The following is a 25,002-nucleotide window of genomic DNA, read 5'->3' as shown; positions in this document are numbered from 1 at the left end:
GAAAGCTAGTGCATGGATAAAACTGTGGCCCTTAAAATCATAGAAAGTGTACAGCTTCTAATAATACTTTCCTTATTTTAAATTCCGCATTTCCTTGGAAACTTCCTGTTATTTAATGCTCCTTTTCTTTTCTTTTCTTTTTTTTTTTTTCCACTTAAGGGCCTGTTTACATTAGTAATATATCTTCTAGAGCTCTGGGAGTTCATAAGGTTTGTACCTGCAAAGCAGCACAGCACTGTTAATGTGCTTCAGAGACATGCATGGGTCCCCCGGCAAATCAAAATGTTTTTAAATGTATGATATGTGTGAAGTTGATGAAAATTCATGACTTTTCCCTGTCAGAGCTGCTTGAGCTTAAATCATCAGAGAAAGGTGAGTGCAAAGAATTTTATTTAATACTTTTAATTCTGAAATCCTTCCCGTCCCTTGCTCATGGTCTCTTGTTTTAGCTCTGTTCTGGTGAGTAATCCGCTTACAAAAATGAAAAAAAAAATTAACTGCATGCTCTAAATTGCTTTTCAGAATTTTCTGCTTCAACTATGGCTTAGATGTATAACTTTTAAAGAGGAATTTAGATGTGGTTTGAGAATGTAATCACGTACTATAGAACATGCAAAATACATGTGAAAGACCACATGAGTGCTGTTAATTTAACTGATTATACTTTATGCTTTAGAAATATTTTCAAATTTATCTTTTAAAATTGAAAAGGAAATATTGCAGTAAAAATTTAAGAGATAAAAAGCCAAAATGCTGTGGATATTGAGATCAGCTGTTTTTAAGTAACAATCCATTCAAAGCAAAATAAAAGGCATTGTGTAGTGTGTGCCCGCTAAAATTGAGAACACAAGAGCATTGCAGTTAATTAGAACCAATCAACAGGATGCTTTGCAACATTTCTCACATCAGCACACCATCTGATCTTCATAATACAAATTTCCCACAGTCAATGCAAAAAGGAGGAGAAATAAATATGTCATTAAAATATATGATATATTTCAATCGCCCTTTCCAATACTTACTTTTAGGTGATTGTTATCAAAATGAGATTATGAAAATCCCCAAATGTTGTTCTATTTGTGTTTAGGGGGGTGACCTTCATTACGTTGTTTGTTTTAATTTTATATGTGTTTAAACATGAGGAAAAACATAAATTTTTGAAAATAAAATTTAGTGCATATATTTGAGTTGCTACCTGATTGATGCATGGCTATTGTGCTTGTGAAAGATAACTGGGCTTGTCCTGGATTGTTGAACCATATATTGTAAACAATTAATTAGTATTTTACAAATAACAGAGTATAGCATTGTAGCTATTTTGATATTAACAGAATACTGAACTAAGTAAGCTACATTACCATCTATATCATACGTCTTAAAAGAATATACAATACCTAACACTATTATAGTTCTTAAATTTATTCAATACTTGGTTCTGCTCAAAAGTTTTACTTTAGTTTCATTTATTCTACACCAGGAATTGTTCTGCTAGGGCAAAAATGTTGCTTTTGGCATATTTTCATGAAGTTCATAGTCTGCTCCTTGTAAATAGCATTCGTTTTTCTTCCCTCTCATTCCTCGTGTGTGTGTGTGTGTGTGTGTGTGTGTGTGTGTGTGTGTGTCAGATTCTTTGTTATGTTGTCTTCTCACATTAAAGGTGGAGCTCCCTCTGGGCCACTGAGGTGCTTCAAAACAGATTTGTAAGATGGTTTGTTAAAAATGTTTAACTTGAATTAGAAATATGTAAGTTTTGATGGTAGTTTATCTCCCTCATAAAATCTATTTTGTAAATGTCTAGCAGATGCCACTTTCAGAGGCAAAAATGGCTGTGAAACTGGTGCTATTAATAAGAGAATTGTTTTCCAAACGAGTTGAGTCGATCTGTTTCTTCTGTATTTAGAAAGCACACCTCCAGGTTGCAGTCTTTTCTTGCCTAAAGGAAACAGGTGTTAGGAAAAAAGCAAATACTGTAGAGTTCACTTTTGACTATTTTTGTTTCTTGTTTGTTTTGTTTTGGTCTGTATGTTTTCTTCTTTCACATCACACAAGATATTGTTTTTCCCCCTGTTCTCAAGAAAGGCTTTTTGCTAAATATTTTCTTTCTTGAGTGCTCCTTCTAGATTTCTGTAAAAAGAAAAAATGAGTTTTAAAGAACTATCTTCTCTCTAGCACTAAACTTTTTCCTTTGTGTTCTTTGCACAGATGCGATCTACTTCATTGCAGGAGGGCGTCTCCTAGCTGGGTTCTCTTTAGGGAATTTACTCTTCCTACCTTGTTACAGAGACAAATGTCTTTGATGACAAATACTTTAGAATGCTCATCTTACAAATACAGAAAAAGACTATGTTAGGATGTAAATATCTTTTTTGACTAAAGAGCCTATTAAATACATAGTAATATTCTGTGTTAAAAAATTTAAAATCTGATATATTTTCATGTCAGGTTTGAAGTACTCACTACAAGTGTTCACTGCTCCAATAAAAAGCAGTTTTCAGTAAATAACAGCCCAAAACTGGCTCTATTGCATTTAGTTTGATTTCTAGGAATTGAAACAGTAATGCTGTTAAGATGCATATTAAAATAACTCTGCTGATCTCTAACTCATTATTTCTTAAAGCTAACAATTTAGATTAAAAACTCATTTGATAAAAATAATTGGTTCGGGTGAAATGGGACACACATTCTTCTGCCAGATAATGATTCAGCAGCTACTCTGACTTCAGCAGGACTTCATTATACACCATTCTCATTCATCTTAAAGTCTTAAGAAAAAAAAGCCATGTTATTTATTTTTTAAAATTACATAACTTCTAAAGAAGTAAAAAGATATAGGAGAATGGACTAAAATCTCAAACAGAATGTACTCTTACTCAATTCTTTAATTTTTTTCTTAAGAGACAGGAATGCCATATGTTTAGTTTCAGGACAAAGGCACCTTTTAAAATGAAGAGCTTAAAGAAAATCTATAAAGAAGTTTACTTAATAGAAAGTAGGTGAACTAAGCTTTTGGTTCTAAAAACTATCTAGATCACAAAATCAGAAAATGAACAATATTTAATGAACTTTAGAACTAATGTAAGATTAGTCTTTAATAAAGGGCATCTTTTAAAAAATAAAAGCAATTATGAGCAACTTCTGGAGTTCACTTTGGATAATAAGTTCAAGGGGCACATTATTTTACTGTCTTTCTGGTTTTCTGTGGCAGAGCTGATTTAACTAGGGAGTTATGAAAACCTATATAACTTCAGAATGTTTCCAGGTATTGGTTTTATGCAGGACTTAGTGTTATGCAGTTAGAAACAAAACAAAAACCAAAACCTTAGAGTCATACAACATTAATGAACTCATTTAGCCATTATGAATTATTATTATTTCTATTATTATTATTATTTTGCTTTAAAAATGACCAACCTATACAGGTCAGGAACTACAACAATTCAGGTTCTTATCAATGTTATAAAATGTTCTTTTAACAGTTTAGCAATTAGTTAAAATCCCCATGCATGTGATTCATTAATATTCGTTTTTATATTTTGAGTCATATGTATTTAAACATTTTGGATCATTAAATACTATTAACTGCATGTTGTGCTAAGGTTTAAGAAAATCTATTGAAAACTGGTTGAGTTCATTTAAAAGTGTTTACATTTATGTTGCTTTTAAATAGAAATAAAGGTGCTAAATTTAATACACAAGTCATTAGTATTTTGCTAAAGTTGCAAACATTTTCTTAAAATGTTTTATTTGGTAATGAAAATAATTTCATAGGTATTAATAAATCTTCACTTTCTCGACTACTTTTTATTAAGTTTTAATTTCCTTAAAAATATATATTATTTTTAAAAGAATGAGTACATACATTTAGAATTCAAAATCACCCTAATCAAAGAGTTTAAAATCTTCAACAGGACAGTGAACTATTTACTTGGCTTTAATTTGTCTTGTAAGTGATTTGACAGAACTAACTAGTGAAAACTACCCAAACCAGAAATCAATTGGGAGACTCATCAAGAGGGAAAAAGGAAGAGTTGCAGGAAATGATATTTTCCCATCAGTGGATAGGCATGCATACATTAAAGGCATAAAAGGCAGCGGGGGGGAGAAACAAAAGCTGTATACTGAGGATTCTGCAAGTCTGAATTAACTAAATGGAAAAAAATGAAATCATTCTGCTTTAACTTGTTCACTAATAAAGGAGAATCGCTTTTGTTAAATATGCTTGGTGTGATTATCAGGCAAAATTTTTTTCTCCCAGACGTCTATGAATAAAACATGTGTTTGAGCATTAGGTAAACAAATAATAAATGGATGAGTTCAGTTGCAACATAATAACATTTTATTTAGAAAACATATATAATCATATTTGTATTGGCAATCCAAATTTAATGACTTCTTTCAGTAGAATTAAAGTGCCTCACAAATAACATCTTATGCATAAGGATTGCTTATCCTTTGCCCATATTTTCTCTTTTTCCAAAGGAAGAGATTTTTAAGGTCTCCACTGAACCATACCTAAACCAGAAGAAGAACAACATCTCAGAGAAATTCTTTTGAATCATCATCATTTTAGGTTACCGATGTTATAAAAATAAATTTTAAAATACATTTCTGAGAATGAGGGAGAAAAGCGTTCTTAAGCCTGGTGTAGCTTGGGCTGATTTGAGAAGGCTGTGTGTTGCTGAACGCAGTCTTTGGCTTATTAGCCATTTCATTAACACAACATCTTCTGTAAACTATGAATGAGAAGAAACCGTTTACAACAAGGAAAGCAAACAACAGAATGAATTTCCTCTGTTGGTGTTTTATAAGACTGTTAAACAGAAAATGGAGGGAAGAACTCTCTTTAGACGATATCACTTAATTAAGTAAAGCATCCTAATCAGAGTCCCCTCCAATTGTAATGACTGTAGGGAGTCAAGTACATTTCTGTCTGTATTAGAGTATCTAACTGCAATGATTTATTGATATTTATTTTAGAAGTACAACACAAAAGCAATAAAACAGAAGGAGCAGGGAGAGAGGGTGCATGCCGTGGCTTACTGCAGGTACAACCAGAGCACCACGACAAAATTCCTGATTTTCTTGTGGGAGATTTTACTTTCTAAACTCAGAACACACTTTCAGATGAGACTGTTTCTTTCCTGCATTTGACTTTTCCGAATATTCGCTGTATGGTTTCTTTGTCCATTGGGTGAATCATTGATTCACTTTCTTCACTGTAAAAATCACCGCAAATGAGTGGATGAGCACCTGCAGGGACAGTACTGGATGGCATTCTACACTGATTTTAGTCTTAAAACACAGCTTCTTTGTATTGGAGAGAGATTTGAGGAAGGAGAGTAAATATACTGTATAGGCAGACAGACATTGGCTGCCCTCCAAGCTGCACACAGCATAAACCTGTTTATCTGCCACATTTCACAAATCTCAAAAACATGTGAATAATCAGGCAAGCAACGGGATAAGTGATTCACACTAGGGAATCCAACCAATATTCTGATGAGAGGGTACTATAATGCTAAGACATTGGAGCAAATAGATGTATTTTAGAAACCGCACATAATAAAGTTGATTAGTGGTTCAAAGGAGAAAATATTCTATGAATTTGAAGAGGTATCCAAACCCTGTGGACTTTGGTTGCATATTTATGTGCAAGTTGTCTGCAGAATTGTGTTCAAAAATATACTTCCACCCATGTCACTCCAATAATGTGGCTCCATGTCACATTCGGCCTTTGTTAGTTGTCAAGATAATTTATTTCTGGATACCTGCTTCTAAATATTGAAGGCCTTTCAATCCCAAGTTACACCAACGCATATATTTGAAATTAAATTACCAAGCATGATTAGAACCTATTTGCCTTGTGAAAGCAAACTTTCTTAGAAAGTTACATTTATTTTTATAATTGAAGATGAATTGCTTGGTAATAAGTGAATTAGGCAAGCAAAGGTATAACCGTTGCTATATTACTGCTTTATTTTCCTCTTACTTTTGGTTATTTCTTCCTCATTTGCTGATCTTTCAACCCCCTTTTCCTTATTTCAGTGGTTATTGTGTATTTAGTTGCAAGTGGAAGTTCTTAAAGGCTTGGGGGCTAACCTAAGAAGTATGCTTTAGTTTGAAGATCTCTTAAGATTGTTTATGAATGTCAGGCTTGGATTACTTCCATAAACTATACCTGGTTATAATCATAGTAAGATTAATTATCTACTTGCTTGGTATGTCTGTCTAAAACTTCTAGTATAAACCTACCATCTTACTACCAAGGAAATGTAGATTTCTCTGTATTTGCAGACACAAAAACCTCTTACAAAAAGACAAAAAATTATGCAAGATATTTAAATTAACATTGTGTACCTTCAACTTGTTTTCCTGCATTGCAGACAAAAACGCAAATTGCTAAAAACTTTTTGATACTGGAAAACATTGTTAGATTAGTAACTAAAGACATCATCATCCTAGTAACCGGAAGTCTTGAAATAGGTAGGTATCTTGGAAATTGATACCTTAAATTAAGTTTGCTATGTTCAAGCTTCATGATTAACGCCTTGTTTCAAGAGAACCTATGTTTGAATTTTTTGTGAAATGTATCAACCAACTGCTTTTTTGTTGCCTTGGCATTTTCTCATCTTTTCGTTTCTTGTCTCAGGTACTCTTTCTTCAGGATCAGGCACAGAGACTGATTAAATAGCTCCAGTTATCAGTATTTGAAAATTTCCTATCAGAATCTACCACTTTGTGTAAGTCCTTCATGAACAGTCTCTTTTTTAGCAACAGCACACTTGCATAATATGAAGCCTCTTTTCTTCTTCACCTCACCCGGGACTTGTAAAATAATGATACAAAGTTTTTCATGATATTGAGTCTGGTGCATGGGAAATCTTGCTGGAAGCACCAGATACAAACTAAAATGCATTCCTGAAAAGATAAGCACAGGCAAGTGTCAAGGGGGAGTTTGTAGGTGGTCAAGAATGATATTAAAATCATTGACAATCTCATCAACAGTCTGAAGGCTCAACACAATGACTTTTGTAATCACAAGAAATTATACTCAGTTTTCTGTATGAGTTGAATTTTGAGCTTATGTCCACAAAGCTGATATTAGTTCTGTGAACTGCAATTAATGTCATCCATAGCTATTGCCTCAGTCATAAAGAACTCTTTTGGGGGGATTTTTTAAAGTGAAGGCTTTATGGTAAAAAAGATCATTAAACCCTATGTAATCTATACATCATCAGAACCTAAGGAATGATAGACTGGCTGCAAGTGAATGTTTTAATTATGAAAACAATACAAAAAGGATATAAAGTTTAAAAAAAGTTTCTTCCCCCCCTCCCTCAATCTCATTCCCCATTGGTAACCATCAATAATACTTTCTCATATATTTTACCAGACATTTAAAAACTTCATATGCAAGCGTATGTTCTTTTAAATCACAAATGAAATCACACAATATATTTACTACTCTGAACTTGCTTTTATTCACTTAGCAATGTATTTTGGCTATTGTTCCATGCCTTACACATGGGCTACTTCATTCTTCTAGAAGCTGCACAGAAAATATCAAATAATATGCTATGATGAATATAATCATTCCCATGTTGATGGACATTTAGGCTATATTTTTAGTCTTTTTCCTTTTTCAAATAATATTTTGGTAAACATATGAATATTTTTGTGTACTTTTGTAAGTGTATTTTTAGAATTAATTGCCTAAAGTGAAATCAACATATAAAAACACAACTACAATTTTTGAGTGATATTGCCACATTATTGACACAGCAAAAAAAAAAAGTACTCCCAATATATCTTTCACTGATAGTTTTTGAGGTCTGTTCTATGTGCGACATATCTGCCTGCCATTCCATCTCTTCAAACTGGATTGAACATAGTTCAGTGGCGGCTGGGATGACAGAGTGGAGAGAGAGAATATTCTACTATTCTCTGCCAGGCTTCTGTGCTAGGACAGCAGCATGGCCAGGGAGGAGGCCACCCTGGCACGGCGGTGAGGGAGCGCCGGGAAGCACGGCTGCCGTCAGTTTAGGAGCCAGTCTGAGTTTTCACCAAGGCTCCTTGCTAGAAGCCTTCCTGGCAAGAGTGGGGTTGCAGAGCAGAATCAAGAGCCATTCACACAGGCATGAGAATGGAGATGAAGGTCCATTGGAACCATGTTACTCTCTCTCTCTCTCTCTCTCAATCTGTTCAGATTCTAATCTAGATGTGCATTTACCTTTATTCCCTATCTTGTGCTGGGCTTAACTGAGAAGAGTACATTTAAAAAAAAAGATTAGTTGCCTTGACACAGAAATGTTACTTTTCTTTGACAAGAATGCAGCTCCATAAATTTCACACACACACACTAAGGTGGTTTGGGAGAAGATAGTGGGATAGAATTAGATCTTTAGAATTTTCTGGTTACTTCGATGAGCTGAGCTTATGAGAGAAAGAGGTAGAGAATGAATAACTTGGGAGAAAAACTGTTGATGACTTGATGATTATAAAAGACAGTGTCAGATTGTGGAAGGGTGACACAATCACCACCCAAGCCACACAGGGACAGAAAAGGCCACTGGTTCATGAGGGGTGATTCCACCTCCCTGTGCATTTCTGCATTGAATCTCCTCATTACTACCACTGTTACTACGACTGCCCCTGCCTTTTCAGCTCTTCTTTGTCATTTTTATCCAAGTGATACTTGGATACACCCAAGTGAGAATCCCTGCTTACCCAGGAAGGCATTGGCAAGCAGGCGGAAGCACAGAGGCGGGTGAGCATGAAGGCAGGTGACTCACTACCACCTTAATTGCTTTCAAATCAGTCCTGTGGAAAAACATCTGAAAAATCCTGTTGATTTAGGAACTAGACTTCCAGATAGAGTAAAGTGACCCCATAACTTATCTACGCTAAACTTAGTATCAGTTTCTTTTTTGAAGTGCTAGTGAGTCATTATTTCTAAGCGATTATTGCACAAATGTGAACATGTTAAGTGAACCCTTGCCAGCAATCAGGGCCACTTGTTACATAACATCAGTAAGAGGGACTCAGGTGAGAAACAACTCTGATTATAGGTATTTAGCCCAAATGTACATCAGTTGTTACTCCTTAAATGTATTTCTTTTAGCAGCTAATTGAAATACTTTATCAGTAAAAGTTTTGACACAACAATTATAAAAACACACATATGAGAACATGGGGAAATTAAATAAGACTTATAATATACACCTTAACAAAATGATGGCTTAATTTGTACTCCCTTTGTAATTTCAACTAAATATTGTGGTGAGTAGTTCTTACTTTAAATCCTAAGTATATGGGCATTTATTACACACAATATGAAAATACTTCAGGAGGCTTGTGATTAACGCCGCGGTATTCAGGCACAGTTTATAGAGACTTTCAATCAAAGACAAAAGGCCCAAGTGGATGATAAAACCTGTGACAAAGATGTGTGTGCACCACCAAGGACTCAATTCAGGCTTGCTCATATCAGCTCAGTTCTAGCGGTTGCTCATCAGGAATATCCCCAAACAGGCATTCTGCTCCTGGCCCATAGCTGCCGTACGGATTAGCGCCTAGGATGGGGTCACCAGATTAGATACAGGGTGCCCCATTCAGTTCAGTTCCAGGTAAACAACGAGTAACTTTTACTAGAAATATGTCCTAAATATTTCATGTGACATACTTCGGCAGACACATGCCCTAGTCTTCGGTGCTTAACTGTCTGAGGCAAGATGCCTCACAGATTTGAAACCCCCAAATAAAAAGTTTCAATCTAGCTCCGTTGGACACTGCCTCACCTTCTATTGCTTAGGCCTGCTTCCTTCTCATAGAGCATTTTGTTCAGACTGTATATTTTCGAAGAATTTGTTAAACATCAGTGATTGAGCTCTGACCTGTGTGGCTCCGTTGATTGGGCCTTTGTCTTGCAAAGCGAAAATTTGCTGGTTCGATTCCCGATCAGGGCACATGTGTGGATTGTGGGTTATGTCCCTGGTTGGGGCACATACAAGGCAACTGAACAATGTTTCTCTCTCACATCAGTATTTCTCTCCCTCTCTTTCTCCTTCTCTAAAAATAAATAAGTAAAATCTAAAACAAAATTATTGGTTTAAGGGAGACATTAGCTGCCTTCTCACCAATTGTAATACAGGGAAAATTCTAAAATAATCTTCTCTCTTCTGTTTCCCAGGCATGTCCTTAAGATTTGGTACTAGATTTAAAAGGGCAGACAGATGTGGAATGAGATAGGAGGGCTCCATCAGACTCAGTTTATACTCCTGGGTTGGTCTCTTGGGGTTGTGATAAAGGTAGACACTCAAAGTTTTATTTAATATTTTCTAAGTCAAGCCAAACATTACCAGTACTAACATCCAGCAACTGAGGAAATGGAACAGCAGTGTGGTACAATAAAGAGGAAAAATGTAGAGCAGCAGATTTGAGACTAAAGACTGGCTCTGTGCCTGAACTGGCTGTGAGATCCTGGGCAAGTCTTTTAGCCTCCATGTGCCTCAGTTTTCTCAATAAAATGGGGACAGTAGGACAACTTTGCAGAGAGATACTTTAAGTTCGATCTAGATGTTTGTAGGGGTGATGACGATGATGAAGATGATGGCCAAGTCATAAAGAAACATTATAGAAAGTCAGACATTAAAAAGATATATTTTTTATAAAGAGATATTGAATTCAGGCTCTAAAATTTGATTATCTACTCAGTTTACAAGAATTATATACATAAGAGTATTGCTCTCATATGAGTTGAGAAAAGAAAAAAACCACCAAAAACTAACCCAATCCATTATACTTTTAGAAGAAAGCTCATGAAAAGACTTTTTTTTGTTCAAAAATGGGATGTTTTGGAGTAGAATATTTATTTATTTAGAATCACATTGAAAAATGGATAGCAGAGAGGCACACTTAGGAACGTTTTGTTTAAGGCCTTTCACTGTTATTTTGGGTCAGCACTCATTCAATACCCAGCCTATTTATTTTGTAACAGTCTCAGACACATTATTGTTATTTCTATTGTTATTATTATTTAGCATAACAGCTTGGAGTTTTCGATGCACAGAGAAGGCTTCATGAGGTGTTGAGTGGATCCATTTGCTCAGTGATAAAGCAGACGGAACAAAAGAAGAAATCGAATCAGAGGTCCTCTGGTTCCCTTTGAGCACTTGCATCCTGTAATCAAGGAGAAGGGTGAAGACTGAGGGAGGACTGAGCCTTCAGGGCACCAGATGGCAACTCTGATTAAAGGGTATTTACTTCATTTTTTTACTACCCAACCAATATATATGACTTCTAAAAAACTAGAGAGTATGGGTAAACAAAAAGGAGTATGCAACGATCACTCCTAACTCTTCCTTCAGAAAGTTTGAAAAGCCCACGGGGTATTAATTTGTGTTGTTGTTTCCCCACATACTAGCAAGTGAGCGCTGTGAGGAATCAGACTCCATCGCGCCCTGTCTGCACCTCCCCCAGGAGCCCTGGTGTTCTGCACAGATGCGTTCCTCCACAAATGCATTTCAATCAAGGCTTTAAAGTGGCATAGCGAGTACAGTCTCACTAATTCCTGTAATGAGAGGACATGATAGAAATTTAGGAACTAGATTTTGAAGTTGTACTTCTCAAACTGTCATTGTTTTCCTTCACAGAACTCTTCTGAAGTTCTGAACAAACTTTTAAACTTTTCCAGAGAAACTCAGAATATGTTAGTGCTAAAAGTCTGTCATCAAGAGTTCAACGAATCTTGTTTCATCTCTTATAGGGTCTCACACTGCTTTTCTTTCACTTCTAATTTCTACCCTAGGTCTTGAGTGTAAGTGAAATGGAGTCCCAGGTCTAGCCTAAAAGTGTCCCCACTTGAGAATTCAAGTCATCTGATCTTGTCTGAGGGACTAAGGTGGGGGGGAGTCAAGTGGGACTAGCCCAGCCCAGTTATAAACCTCAGTTGTTGGAGCAGAGTAGTTACTGTGAGTTCCTCAGGGTCAGTCTCATTTTCCCGAGGCCCAGACTTCATGGACTCAGTACTGGGTCCTGCAAAGGAGAGAGGGCTGTGAATAAAAACCAGAGGACTATCTTCACCACACCTCTTAAGGTTTCACAGAGCCAGCCTTATTGCTTTGGGAACATCTGATGTGGAGAGTAAACGAAAGAGGCGTTCTCCCCCACTTATCCACAGACCACTGTGTGTGTTGGCGTGGCTGTGCTGTGGGTAGCAGCCAGCATAGCCGGGGCAGTGGTGCCCAGGAAGGGGACGGATGGCCTGGTGCCTGTGCAGATGGCACTGGTCCCAGAGAGGCACAGGCATGGTGGAGCCTTGAAGTGCAGTGTGCCTCGCACGGAGAGAGCAGTATTCTAGTTTATTTTATTTTATTTTTTTAAGCAATAATCTTTTATTACAGTAAAAACAAATAAACAAACCAATAAATAAACAAAGAAACAAACACTGCCATATTCTATTAGCACAGGGGTCCCTAAGGGTCAGCACTCTATGAAACTCAAAAGAACAGGCACTGCCATGCTGGCCCCATAAAACTCCCTTTGTGCTCACAGGAACAGTCCATGGTTGGAGCCACGCTCCATGTTATGTTGCCTTTAGGAACCAGAGGGAAAAACAACAGCCCCGACTGCACGTGCATCCCATGACAGTATCACAAAGTAACATGGTTGTTCAACTGCTTCCAGACCTTAGTTGGATATAGCACATGTGAGTGTACCTACAGGATGCAGTAGTACACAACAGGGCAAAAAAAAAAAAAGCATAAAAATGGCACCTTCCACAAGAATTGTAACCAAGTGCCTTTGCTAGTATGGCTTACTTGGTTGAAGCATCCTCCCATAACTGAAAGGTTGCAGGTTTGATTCTCGGTAAGGCCACGTACCTAGGTCATGGGTTTGATCCTTGATCAGGGTGCACACGATCCCTGGTCCAGATGCATCAGGGAGGCAACCAATCAATGTTTCTCTTTCACATTGTTTCTCTCTCTCCCTAAAAAAATTTAAAAAAAAATTATAACCAAGCACTTGTGAGGCACAAGCCAAGAACTCTGTGTGTATGTGTGTGTGTGTATGTAGGAGGGCAAACTCTAGAGTAGGTTCCATTTCAGCCATCTTATCTCTCTTCCTTTTTCTTAAACCCAGTCCTAAAAGTTGTTACTAAATAAAATGATGGTTCTTTCCTGGCATTTGACTAAGCTACTCCTGGGCTCAAATCCCCCTCTAGTTTCCTGTAATACTTGGATTGAATCCAGGCATACCTAGTGTCCACTCTAGAATTTCTGGGCTAATAGTACTATTTATTTTGTAGGATTGTTAGGAGAATTAAATGATATAATACTTGAAAAGGACTTCGAACAGCACCTGGCACATTGTAAGCCCTTCTTAGTATCAGCTCTAGTGTGATTGTTGTATCAATTCACCTTCCAAACAGGTCCCACTTTCTGCTTACTATGCTGTGAGGAAGACTTAGGCTTAAATTGTGACTCACCACTTACATGCTCTATGCCCTTGAACAAGTTAACTTCTTGGTAATGTCCCACAAATATGGAGCACAGAGTGCGCCTGACGTTGTGCCATGTGCTGCAGACGCATGAATAAAGGGACTGAACACGGCTCCCTCTGCAAAGTGCTCTGTGCCTGGAGGGTGGGGAACAGGCAACCAAACCAGCAAAAATAGTACAGAGCTGTAAGGACAACACACCTAACTTGAGCTGGACCAATAGATTAATCAAACAATTCAGTAAAGTAACGAATCATTAAAAACATTAGCTACATGCTTTAAATGTTCTATCTCAACTTAAGCGGACGAGGAGTTGCCAGGACAGGAGAATGAGGAGTGATGCCTTAAAGGGGACAGGGTGTTCTGGGGCGATAAGGAAGTTTTGAAACTAGAGAGAGGTGGTGGTGGTACAACATTGTGAATGCACTAAAGGCCACTGAATTTGCACAATTTAAAAAGATTAATTGTATCTTAAGTGAATTTCACCTCAAAAATATCAAATGTGCATTCTTTTGGCAATCTTTTCATGAAGAGCTAAGAACTTTTCTTTAGGTATGTGGTCAATAACTGAAGGCCTAACTCATCTTTCCGGTATTGTGTATATATACCACACCCATAATATGTATCCTTTGATTTCCAGTTTTAATTTTTCAAAAATTGGGACAAGAACTTAGATACCTGCAAATTTGTCTCAGAATAGAATCTGTTTAGATTTATGATTTTCCCCCATTTACAGCTTTTATCTTATTTTTAATTATATTTTATTGATTATGCTATTAAAGTTGTCCCAATTTTTCCCCTTTTCCCCACTCCACCTGGTACCCCCATACCCTCAGGCAGTCCCCACACCTTTGTTCATATCCATGGGTCATGTGCATAAGCCCTTTGGCTATTCCATTTCCCATACTGTACTTTATGTATTTATTGCCATATTATTGTTTATAGTTTTGATATTCTTTTTCTTAAATAAGTCCCCTTAATATTTCATATAATACCGGTTTGGTGATGATGAACTCCTTTAGTTTTTTCATGTCTGGAAAGCTCTTTCTCTGCCCCTTGATTCTAGATGATATCTTTGCTGGGTAGAACAATCTTGGTTGTAGATTCCTGTTTTTCATGACTTTGAATATTTCTTGCCAGTCCCTTCTAGCCAGCAAAGTTTCTTTTGAGAAATCAGCTGACAGTCTTATGGGAACTCCCCTGTAGGAAATTAACTGCTTTTCTCTTGCTGCATTTAACATTTTCTCTTTATCTTTAACCTTTGCATCCTTTTCTTATTTTATTTTGATTTAAGCTTTATTGTATATTTTTCCATTACAATTAGTCCTCTTATATCCCCTCTCCCCAGCAATCACCCCTCTGTTGTCCATGTCCATGAGTCCTTTTTCCTATTTGTTCAATCCCTCCACCCCCTAACTTCTCCCCCTACTAACTGTCATCCTGCTCTCCATCTATGAGTCTGTCCCCATTTTCCTTGTTAGTTCAGTTTGTGCATTAGATTCCATATATGAGTGAAATCATGTGACATTTGTCTTTCTCTGATTGGCTTATTGCACTTAGTGTAATGTTCTCCAGCTCCACCCATGCTGTCCCAAAGGGTGAACTTTTCTTCTTTTTTATGGCTGAATAGTATTCCATTGTGGTAATGTCCCATAGTTGTTTTATCTACTCATCCTGATGGGCTCCTGGGCTGCTTCCTTATCTTGGCGATTGTATATAACGCTGCAACGAACATGGGGTGCTTATGTTCTTTTGAAGTAGTGTTTTGGGTTCTTTTTGATATATCCCCAGAAGTGGGATTGCTGGATCTGAAGGCAGATCCATTTTTACTTTTTTGATGTATCTCCATACTGCTTTCCATAGTGACTGTACCAATCTCCATTCCCACCAACAGTACATGAGGGTTCCCTTTTATCCACATCATCACCAGTACTTGTTGTTTGTTCAGTTATTAATGATAGACATTCTGACAGGTGTGAGATGATATTTCATTGTGGTTTTAATTTGTATTTCTCTGATGATTAGTGACATTGAGCATCTTCTCATAGGTCTATTGGCCATCTCTATGTCCTCTTTAGAGAAGTGTCTCTTCAGGTCCTTTGCCCCTTTTTTTAAAAAATTGAGTTGTTTGTTTGTTTGTTTTGGTGTTAAGTTTTGTAAGTTCTTTATAAATTTTAGATATTAACCCCTTATCAGATGTATTGGCGAATATGTTCTTCCATTCTATGGATTGTCTTTTAATTTTATTGATGATTTCCTTTGTTGTGCAAAACTTTTTAGTTTGATATAGGCCCATTTGTTTATTTTTTTCTTTTGTTTCCCTTGCCTAGGATAAATATTTTTTTCTTTTGTTTCCCTTGCCTAGATATATCGGATAAAATATTGCTACAAGCAATGTCTGAGACTTTGCTGCCTATGTTTTCTTCTAGGATTTTTATGATTTCATGTCTAACATTTAAGTCTTTGATCCATTTTGAATTAATTCTTGTGTGTGGTATGTCTTTAATTATGATATGTCTTGGAGCAGGTCTCTGCATCTATCTTGTTTGGGACTCTCTGTGCTTCCTGAACTTGCATGTCTATTTCCTTCACCAAATTAAGGAAGTTTTCTTTCACTATTTTTTTCAGATAGATTTCCAGTTTCTTGCTCTTTTTCTTCCCCTTCTGGCACCCCTATGATGTGACTATTGTAATGCTTGAAGTTGTCACAGAGGCTGCTTACACTATCCTTGGGGTTTTTTTGGGGGGATTCTTTTTTCTTGTTTTTCTGATCGGTTGTTTTTTGTTTTCTTCTGTTCCAAATTATTGATTTGATTCTCAGCTTCATCCACTTCACTCTTGTCTGCCTGTAAATTGTTCTTTCATTACTGAATCCTTCATTTTTGACTGGATCTTTTTTATGCTGCTGAGGTCCTCACTAAATTCCTTGAGCATCCTTATAACCAGTGTTTTGAACTCTGCATCTGAGAGATGGCTTATCTCCATTTTGTTTAGTTCTTTTTCTGGAGTTTTGATCCGTTCTTTCATTTGGAACATGTTTCTTTGTCTCCTCATTTCAGTCGCCTTCCTGCTTTTGCTTCCGTGTATTAGGTAAAGCTATGATGACCGTCTTGGTAGCATGACGTAAGATAGTAGGTGTCCTTTAGGGTCTGGTGGCACAGCCTCACCTCTCACCTCAGTTGGGGACTTGAGGTGCACCCTTCACTTGGGCTGGGTACTTAAGGTGTGCCCTTCATTGGGCTGAGTACACTCTGCTTTTGTAGTGGAGCCTTGATTACTGTTGGCAGATCAATGGGAATGATTTACCCAAGCCAGACAACCTCAAGGACTGGCTGTGACCAATGACAACCACCTTCTCCTTCTGTGAAGGATATGCTGTTCAGGAGCATGGTGGTGGTACTCTGATGTGGTCTGTAGTTGTCCACTGAGTGTGAGGAATTTGGGGTTTCCCACTGGTACAGACCAAATTCAGTCCCCACCTGTGTTCTGCCTGGGGCCACCTTGCCTGGGCTATATAGCAACTTGAGATGGCTGCTACTTGTGCTAGGCTTGGAGATTTACAGGTGAAGCCAAGCTATGAATCTAGGCTGGCTGCTGCTAGTGCCAGTCCCAGGCCTGGGGCCACTGAGCCAGGGGTATGGGGTGTGAGGGATCACTGAGGCTGGCTGTTGCTTGTTGGAGAGGAAGCATGAGCCAAGACCAGCCATTCATATAGAAAAGTCTCTGTTAACAGCTTGAGTGGTCCCGTAAGTTGGGGGAGATGTAGTGTCAGGAGATCTCCAGAGTGGGGAAGATAATTTTAGCCAGGTTGATGGAGTCTCAGATATGGCACCTGCTTGCTGGCTCTGTGGCAGGAGGGTTCAGAAAAGGGACAATGGCCTCTACCCACATTTCTGTCTGGGAGAAAGCTGTCCCCCAGCTCTCGCCTTGATGTCAGACACTTCAATTCCTCCAGATATGCCACTGGTGCTTTATAAGCTGCTAGCCCAGTGCTGGAGCTCAGAGGGAGTGAGTCTGAGTAAATCTGTGTGTAGGTTTTTTAAGAAGAACTGCTTGGGACTCCATCAGTTTCTTCCACCGACTCAGTCCTGCTTGTTTTTGCCACCAGAAGTTATGGGGACTCATCTTCCTGATATTGAAATCCTGGGCCCGTGGGCCTGGTGTGGGGCTGGAGCTCCTCACTTCCAAGATATCCCTCCATAATTTTTATCCATCCCATGTGGATGTGGGACCAGCCCATTCTATGTCTCTGACCCTCCTGCCAGTCTGGATGGGTGTGGTTTCTTTAATCCTGTTGCTGCCAGACTTCATTCAACTCAATTTTTGACCGCTCTGAGTGATGGTTGTTCTATAGTTTAGTTGTAATTTTGATGTGGTTGTGCAAGGAGGTGAGCCTTCTTTACCTATGCTGCCATCTTGACTGGAAGTCAACAGCATTTTTTTTGTGTGTGTGTTTTTTAAAGATTTTGTTTATTTACTTTTAGAGAGAGAGGAAGGGAGGGAGAGAGGGAGAGAAACATCAATGTCAGGGCACCTGGCCTGTAATCCAGGCCAGGTACCCTGACTGGGAATTGAACTGGCGACCTTTTGGTTCACAGGTCAGCGTTCAATCCACTGAGCCACACCAGGTGTGGCTCAACAGAAGTTTTTTAACAGCTCACATTTATCTTTCTATATTATTTTTCTTTTTTTTTACATTGCTTTTCATAGAAATAACAGCTTTCCTTCTGTACTTATATTTTATGTATTTACATAATGTTTCATTAAATAACATAGTTATTAATAACAAGTAAGACTGGTATAAAGAAAATTTAGAACAAACACATCTTACACCTATTAGGTCTACAAGGCAATTCAAGTACGAGGCGCAGACGTAAGGTGGATGTTCTGAGAGCAGTTTACCACCTTTGAGCACTGGTGAGGCTGGGCTAGGGTCACTATGCTTTAAGAAGGAAATGGTGTCTATCAAGTGAATTGGTTAAGTGGAAGTCATTTTTGAGAGTATTTGCAATACAGTGAATGCCCATAAGAAGGCTACTTCACCTGTCTTGGGGAAGTGAATACAAGTTGACACCTAAAGGTTTGGAAGGACCTAACCAGAGTAAAATCCAAGAGATAGTATTCGAGGCACGGAAACAGCCAGAGATAGAAGAGAACACTTACAGTGGAGTAACAGGAAGAAGTATGGCTGGGTTGCAGGGCACAGGAGGGGATATGTTGAAGATGGGGCTGGAGGAGAATTTTGCAAGCCACATTATGAAGTTTAGACATTCTGTTAGGAACAGTAGAAATCCATGGATAATTGTAAAGAAGGGCACTAGCATAATCAGACTTGCATTTTCGAGTGCTCCCTTGGACTGCATTCCAGGGGATCGGTTCGAGATGGTGGTGGGCAGTGGGAGGATGAGGATGCTGGGTGAGGGAGGGTGGTGATCTGAACTGGCTGTAGTGCTGTCAGGATGAGGGAGAGTGCTTTGGAGGTGAAGGCGAGGACAGATCTGGTTAAAACACAAATGTGTCTGGTTTTGGTGATGGTGCCACTTACACAGAGACATGGAACAAAGGCATGGTGCGGGGAAGGCGAGTGCAGCTTGGAACATACTGAATTTGAATGTGAGGTAAGAAGCTGTGGGCTATCCATGAAGTAGCTGGACATGTGACTCTACAGCTCAATCTCAGAGGTTACATTTGATCAGAAAGTCAGGTAAGGTTAGACACAGAAGTATGCAATTGCTTTTAGCAATGAGAAATCTCCTGGTGACATTGGAGAAAGCAATTTTAGAAAGAAGGCGGACACAAGTGCCAGACCTTAATGGCTTCAGGAGTGTGTAGGGATGAGGAAATGACTGTGTGTGGTTGACCATTTCGAGAACTTGGACTTTGAAGGAGAGGGCAGAGTAAGGGAGTGCAGTAGCTCAGGATGAGTATGGGATAAAGAAGAACACATCTAAATTTTGCTAGAAATGTAAATGTTGCAAATGAAAGCAAGAGAGGGAGTAGGAGGTGTTAAATGGAGAAACCGATGCTTGTTATGGAATGCTGTTGTGAGGTGATCAGTGAGTGAGCCCATACAAAGCATCAGGCACAAAACATGCATATGGCTTCAGAGTTTCTTCCATTCTCTATGCACTGTCCATCCCCCTTTTCATCTTATTTTGTTTTTATCTACAACCTGATATCACTACTTTGGTCTGTGCCTTCTTGGTGGCATAACTATAGTTTAGAAAGCTTTCCAAGTAATTCCAGATGAGGTTTAGGAACTGTTATAGACTGGTCTAATATCTTGCCTATCCCTTTTTCCCATATACCTCCATAGTGCCTACAATGAATCCCCATTTGGCTAATTAAAAACATTTTTAAAATTATTATTTTATTTTATTTTTAAACAGTTGACATTCAATATTATTTTACATTAGTTTCAGGTGTATAGCATAGTGCTTCTATAACTATATGATTTCCAAAGGGATCCTCCAATATTTCCAGGACCACCTGCCACCATACAGAGTTATTACAATATTATTGACCATATTCCCCATGGTGTACATTTATTTGTTTGTTTGTTTGTTTGTTTAGACCAGGGAAGACAGGGAGAAAAACATCAAAGGGTTGTCACTCTTACACACTCTGACCGGGGACCATGCCTCTACTGGGTATCAAACAGGCAACCTTTTGCTTTGCGGGGTGATGGCCAACCAACTGAGCCACACTGGCCAGGACTCCTATGGTGTACTTTATTCTACACCTCTGTGACTATTTTGTAGCTACCAATTTGTACTTTTTAATCCCTTCCCTTTTTTCACCTAGCTCCTCAAATCCCTCCTACTGGCAACTATCAGTCTGTTCTCTGTGTCTATGAATCTGTTTCTGTTTTGTTTGTTCATTTATTTTGTTTTTTAGATTCCACATATAAGTGAAATCATATGGTATTTGTCTTTCTCTGTATGACTTATTTCACTTAGCATAATGTCCTCTGGGCCCATCCATGTTGTCATAAATGATAAGATTTCATTCTTTTTTTAATGGCCAAGTCATGTTCCATTGTATATCTGTATCACATCTTCTTTACCTATTTATCTATTGGTGGGTATTTGGGATGCTTCCAAATCTTAGCTATTGTAAATAATGCTGCAATGAACAAAGTGGTTCATACAAGGTCTGTCCGGAAAAAGTCCAGCCATTGTTAATATACTGAGAACGGTTTGCGTGACATCGATGTAACCTGGCAGCTAAGGAAAGTGGACTGGAACAAGCATGTGTGAACAATGATGACTTCACTGTACTAGTCAGTGGGGGTGGTAGATGCCACTGAGTGAGCATGAGTATTGTGTGGACGTCACATTCAAAATGGTTAAGCAAGTACAGCAACAAATCTGCATCAAATTTTGCATTAAGTTTCAACATTTCTCTGCATAAACTATTCAGATGATTCAAAAGGCCACAGATGGGCAACTGATGATTGGCAGCTTCATCATGACAATGTGCCTGCTCATGCATCACACCTCATTCAGAGTTTTTTAATGAAATGATCAAATCACAGGTGACTCAGCCCCCACTATAGCCCAGATTTGGCTTCTGGCTTTTCCCAAAACTAAAATCACCTTTGAAAGGAAAGAGACTTCAAACCATCGATGAGATTCAGGAAAATACTATGGGGTAGCTGATGGTGATTGGGAGAACTGTGAGAGGCCCAAGGTGCCTGCTTTGAAGGGGACTGGGGCATCATTGTCCTACGTACAATGTTTCTTGTATCTTTCTCAATAAATGTCTCTATTTTTCTTATTTTTAAGATTATTTTTTTAATTTATTTTTTAGACAGAGGGGAAGGGAGGGAGAAAAAGAGGGAGGGAAATGTCAATGTGTAGTCACCTCTCTTACGCCCCCTACTGGGAACCTGGCCCGCAACCCAGGCATGTGCCCTGACTGGGAATCGAACGAAAGACCCTTTGGTTTGCAGGCTGGTGCTCAATCCACTGTGCCATACTAGCCAGGTAAATGTCTCTATTTTTCATAGTACATGGCTGGATACCTTCTGGACAGAACTTGTATTTTTGTTTTTGAATTAGTATTTTGGTTTCTTCAGATAAAAACCCAGAAGTGGAATCTCTGGGTCATAAGGTAGTTTTGTTTTTACTTTTTTAGAGAAACCTCCATACTGTGGCTGCACCAACTTTCAATCCTGCCAACAGTGTATGAGGGTTTCCTTTTCTCCACATCTTCTCCAACACTTGTTATTTATTGCCCTTTGGCTAATTCCTCCTCGCATCTTCATGTCAGGCGCAGCTGCTCAGCAGCAGTGATGGGCTCCTAACCACATCTGGGTCATCTCATGTGCTCCCTGGGATTTCCCTCAAGTTGTCTGAGCCTTCCTGTGTTTTTTTTTCCACTGAGCTTAAGGACGGCTACTGTTCATTGTGGGGTCTTTCTTCTCACAGTGACTTTGTTCCAATTCTTATTTTTAATTATCAAAATAGTTATTAACAGGGTTAAATACTTAGCCCAGTTCTTGCACACAGTAGGTGTTCAAAACGTTAGTTTCCCATTACTTAGTTCCTGTTTTCTAATTGCTCACCTCTAAGCCACTTCTCCCCCTAAGCCATCTTGCCCCCTGCCACACACTTTTTAGCACTTTGGTGAATTTCTTTCCAATGTTTCTATGCTTTGAAAAACCAACTGTTTGTACATTTTTTTAACTTGCTTTTTTAATGGGAGTGTTCAATGACTGGGAGATATTCTATCTTACCTAGCTTTACTTGGTCATTTTTCTTAGCAAGTCATCTAGGTGTCCACCTGTTTACAAGTAAATCCCTGTTCATATTGCTGATTATCTTCACTTGGCTTTAAGAAGTGGGATTATAATTGTAAACATCCTAAGAGGAATAAGAAAGCCAGTTTCACATTAAGGATTGGAAGCAATACAGCTGTTTTCTCACCAGCACAGTACTAGCGTTTCAGGTTCCATTGATACTGTTACAAACAAGTATGGCTTTATGAATTTCATTCATCTTTAATATTTTGTAAGTAGCATCATCTTCATCTGACTCTTTACAGCGTTACACACTGTTTGAAGAGAACCACATAGATTTGATCTCTGCATTGTAAAAGTTTACGATCTAAGAAAGCTATACAGATGCAGGCAGTCTAGAGCAATCGCAGTTAAAGCAGCAAGACCCAGTACATTTACTCAACATTACATAGACTGAGGAGGGAGGGGACCAGTGGAGACCAGGTGGGACACCCAGCCTTCACCTGGGCCAAATGTAAAGAACCGATGTGTGGTCTGCTCATTCCCGCTGCAGGTCTCTTTTGTAACCTATTTCCTCCTCTCTTCCAGTGGATAGTAAAAAGTGGCTGCGGTCAGAAAGGTATTGTAATCACCACATGCTTGGTTCTTTAACTGCCCCTCCTTTTCCCTCTTGACCCACCTTTTCCATATTATTCAGGTCTCAGACTAACCCTGCCCTTAATCAGCAGGGTGGTGGGTGGCACTGGTATGAAGAACTTACCAGATGTCCTTTAGCTAGTCAGCCTGGAGTTGTCTTTGGGAACTGCAGGCCCTGACCATGGCTGTCAGACCTCCCAAACACCATCTGCTGCTCGTCTGTCGTCGTCATTTTCAGGTACTCTGCTCGTCTGGCTGGGTGTCCTCTTCCCACCCTCCACTGCAGCTGTCTCATGAGTGCACCCTTCCCCGACACCAAAAGAGGGCCCATCTAGATTGCAGGAGCAAATCCATCCTTGCCTGTGTCATCCTCACAGATGATAAAAATAACATTAATAGCAACAACAAATATTTAGTGAGTACCTACTATTATTCATTTAATTGGTGGCCCTTCCATTTCTGGCCATGACGAGAGACATGCTGTAATGACTCAGAGATATGATGACACATGTGGACAAACATATTAGCACATTATCACTGGCATCAAAACTAATATCCTCTGTTTACCCAGAACAGGCCTAAGGGAGAGGGAAACACAGAAAACCCATTTGTGTCTGCCCTGTGCCAAGTCCAGGCGTGGTGCTTGACCTGCTTCATCCAGCGAGCCGGTCACGAAGATGGAGGTCGTTGGAATTCAAGGTGTTGTCAGCAAGAATGTTCACTAAAATAAAGGCGCTGACTCCATTATCAGGCTTACTGTTGTTGTTGTTGGTTTTTTTTTTTCCTGTGAGTATCTAATCCCTTTCCCTATTTTTTTGTTCTGAGTCTGATCTGTATCTGTTTTACTGTGTTTCAGCCATGAGGGTAGGAGAAGTAAATTAGAAAGAACTTTTTATACCTTTTTTTTCTATATTGGTTCATGCTAATATGAACCTGTTTGTTTTTTTTTTTTATTATATGGTTATGAAGTCATCCATTTTAGCTCTCTTACCACTGACTAACTGAGAGTTAATTATCATCAAATATCCATCCACCCAGGATGAGTTACAAGTTATGGCAGGTGTTTGGTGAACAATGCTAATATAATTTATTTTACTGTTTACTCTCTCGTCTTGGAGTAATCAGCAAGTAAAACAAAAATTAGAGATTGGCACTTAAAAAATTTTGTTTGTAAGAATTCCGTCCCATCCATATTAGTTTAAACCTTTTTTTCAAATTATTTTACTAATTGTATTTTCTATGCATGAATCACATAATCATGTCCTTTGCCCATTTATCCATTGGGGTATTGGAGCATTCATAAATATGTTTAAATAAATTTTCATATGCTTGGAGATAACTATTTTTTTCATTTGTGGTGAATATTATCTTTTACTTTTATTGTTATTTTATTGCTTACAAGTTAAAAAAATTGTAACTATACTTACCATTTTATTTCATTTCTTATTTCTCTTTTTACTTCAATTGTAAAAACATTATCACTTTGAAATGGTACTAAAATCCCTATTTTTACCTCTGGGTTCCATTCCCCACCCACATCCTTGAGATGTTATATTGATATTCTCTGTGCCTCAGAGCCCAGGCCCTGTAATTTTTAAATACATTATTTTCACAAAGGTTGAATACTTGTATTATTACTTCAACTCAGCACTTACCTGCAGAGTCCATTGTCCATCTCTTTGTCCTAAATTGAGAACTATCTTCTATGTTTTATGATGTCTAAGAGGTCTATGACTTACTCCATTCATACTGAAGTTGGTACTCAGAGTCACTCTTCACTCACTCATTTATTCATTCATACACACATTTATTCATTTATTATATATTACAGACAGAGTCTATGGTAGCCCCCAACAAGCCTACTTCCTGGTGTTTACTCTTAAGTGTGGGTAGGACCTATGACTGGCTTCCGATCAATAGAATGTAATAAAAGTAGTATGTCCGTCTATGATTGTGTCACATAATAGAGGACTCTGTCTTACTAGAATACTTACTAGGATCCTAAAGACTGTCCTGGCTTGATGAAGTAGGCAGCCATGCTGGGGAAGCTCAGTTGGTGAGGAACCAGGAGCAGCCTCGGCCAACAGCCAGGAAGAAGATGGAATCCCTGGACTTAAAGCTTCAA

The 25,002-nt window shown here is 38.4% G+C and overlaps 1 long non-coding RNA gene across 1 annotated transcript; it reads left to right on the top strand.

Moving 5' to 3' along the window:
* Positions 1-236: 236 nt before the first annotated feature.
* Positions 237-23,274, top strand: LOC129075923 (uncharacterized). Its single transcript, XR_008529685.1, has 3 exons — positions 237-372; positions 11,040-11,254; positions 23,116-23,274. It is a non-coding gene; the product is annotated as an uncharacterized LOC129075923 (long non-coding RNA).
* Positions 23,275-25,002: the final 1,728 nt, after the last annotated feature.

This window comes from Pteronotus mesoamericanus, unplaced genomic scaffold (genome assembly GCF_021234165.1).
Source record: "Pteronotus mesoamericanus isolate MK-2021 breed Mesoamerican mustached bat unplaced genomic scaffold, CSHL_Meso_final contig_100, whole genome shotgun sequence".
Taxonomy (NCBI): domain Eukaryota; kingdom Metazoa; phylum Chordata; class Mammalia; order Chiroptera; family Mormoopidae; genus Pteronotus; species Pteronotus mesoamericanus.
This window is presented reverse-complemented; position numbering and strand designations above follow the sequence as displayed.